Source organism: Gracilinanus agilis, chromosome X (genome assembly GCF_016433145.1).
Source record: "Gracilinanus agilis isolate LMUSP501 chromosome X, AgileGrace, whole genome shotgun sequence".
In the NCBI taxonomy this organism is placed as follows: Eukaryota; Metazoa; Chordata; class Mammalia; order Didelphimorphia; family Didelphidae; genus Gracilinanus; species Gracilinanus agilis.
In genome coordinates this window covers 35,667,742-35,670,004 of record NC_058136.1, presented here as the reverse complement: position 1 = coordinate 35,670,004, position 2,263 = coordinate 35,667,742, and positions in this window count along the sequence as shown.

Sequence of the window (2,263 nt, the reverse complement as noted above, 5' to 3'; positions counted from 1 at the left end):
CTCTGTCTGTGAATGTCTGTCTCCGGGCCTCCCTCTGGGCCGGCGGGCGGGTGGCCCCAGTCGTGGCCGGCCGGGGGACCTGCTCTGCGGCTCGCTCAGCGGCGGCGACGGCGGCGGGGAGCGCGCTGCTGGGACGGCTGCTGCACGGCGCTGGGAACAAAAGTGGCGGGGCCCCTGGGCCTTGATCTCGGGCTGCCTTTCATCCCTCGGTGTGTCCGGCTATCGCAGGCGAACGCCACTTTATATACATCCGCACTCACTCCCCTTACATTGACATATTGGGTATTTAAATACAAGCCACACCTCACTGGCATCCCCTCCGAGATTGGTGTGCGTGGTTTGGGGTTTTTTTTTCCCCCCTTCTCGGATCCATTTGGCTCTTTTTGGGAGAGGGGGGTGGAGAGTGAGTGAGCTTCACTCCCTCTTTTATTATGAAAAAAAAAAAAACGGCAGGAAAAAGCTACACATTGCAGCGAGCCATAACAGCTTTTGGCGAGTTCTTCTGAAACTGCTGAGGAAATAACGGAGCCCCGCGCGCGCGCCGAGGCCGGTGGCGTCCCCAGGCACCGGGGCGTGCGTCGGCTCGTCTGATGCTGCGCTTGATTGTCTGATGGCGCGCCTGACTGTGTGCCAAGGTGCCCCTCCGCCTGGTGCCCCGGGCACGTCCCCAGTTCCTCCTTCCCGTCTGCCCTCTGACTTCCCTGGCACCCTGAGCCAGGCTTGCACAGTCACCCCCGGACCCTCGGAGCCTCAGGGGGAGAAGTTGGACCAGGGCTGCAACAGTCCCCCCCCCCCAACCCTACACTTGTGCTTAGACGTCGCGGCTTATTATTTGGCAGAGGATAGAGCTGAGGCCCAGAGGGGGCCAGTGACTTCGGAGAATGTCCCGAGAGAAGGGCCTCTTTCACTTTGTGCGAGGCACGTAGTAGGTGCTTAATAAAACTAAGATCCTGGTAGGAAGTGGCAGGAGCCAGGCTTTGAAGCCCAGGCCCCCTCTTTCCTTCCCAAAGTACCCACAGGTGGGAAGCTAGGGGGAAGGAAGACAAATGCATGGGGATTGGGGGATGCCCCGGAGCCCCTCTAGACACGGGGGAGGGGGCAGAGGGGAGGAGGGAAGCCTTGCTGGGGGCGTTTTGCTGAATACGGGGGAGGAAAGTGATCTTTTTGAAAAACGATCTGGCCTGGTTTTCAGGCTGCGTTTTTTACAGGCCACTGGAGAGCAGAATCTACGCAAGGAGGCTTGAAGCCTGTTGGGGGCTTTTCTTCCACCTTTTTCATGAGGGAAACAGGTGTTTCCTACTCTCTCCTGTGCTCGGCTCCCTGACACCCTATCTGCAGCAGCTGCAGCCGCCGCTGGCGAGGGCCGGGCAGGAGGAGGAGGAGAAGAAGGAGGAGGAGGACACGGCCCGGGCGCCTGGGGCGAGGCGGGGGCGGAGGAGGGGGGCGAGGAACCCGGCCCGCCGAAGGCCTGAGAACTGGGGCCTGGCCGGAGTCCCCAAGCCCCGGGATCTGGAGGGTGTGGGCCAAGTTGCCGCCACCGCCGGCTCCGTTGCTTGTTCCCTGGGGGCTCTGAGTGCCCCAGACCTGCTCGCTGGGGGGCAGCAGCTCTTGCCACCTAGACGGCGCTGTTGCTCGAGGCTTCTGCCGGCTCTGGAAGGACCCCTTGGGCCGGGCTCCTCCAGGGCCTGGCCCAGGTAAGGGAGAGCTGGGAAAGAAGGGGCCTTTCCTCAGCTGCGCGAGCCTGGAGACTTGAAGCCAACCACCTTTGCCTTCTCTTCTTAGGGTCCGAGGTGCCTGGGACTTCAAGAGGCCACAGAGGTGGGCCCAGTCATTTTGATAGGGCAGACTGTGAAGGACCCTGAACTCCCCAAAGACGGAGAGTTCAGCGTCCACATTGGAACCCAGGGCCAAAGTTGGGGTTCTTTCCTCCATACCTCGGATATGGTGACCCTCCCATTAAAGTGACAAGCATTTATTAAGAGGCCCCTATGTGCCCGGCACTGTGCCAAGCACTGGGATGCCACCACCACCACTGAGAAGGTGAAAAAGGGGTTCAAGGAGCTCACAGTCTAATGGGGGAGGCAGCAGGCAGACAACTAGGGCCCAACAGGACCAATTGGGCTTGTCTCACAGGGGTGGCACTTAGGTTAAGGAAGGCTTCTTGCCCAATGTGGGGCCTTAACTGAGACTTGAAGGAAGCCTGGAGACGAAGAAGAAAGGAAGGGAGGAAGAAAGGAAGGAATCAAGAAATCCTGGCCTTGGG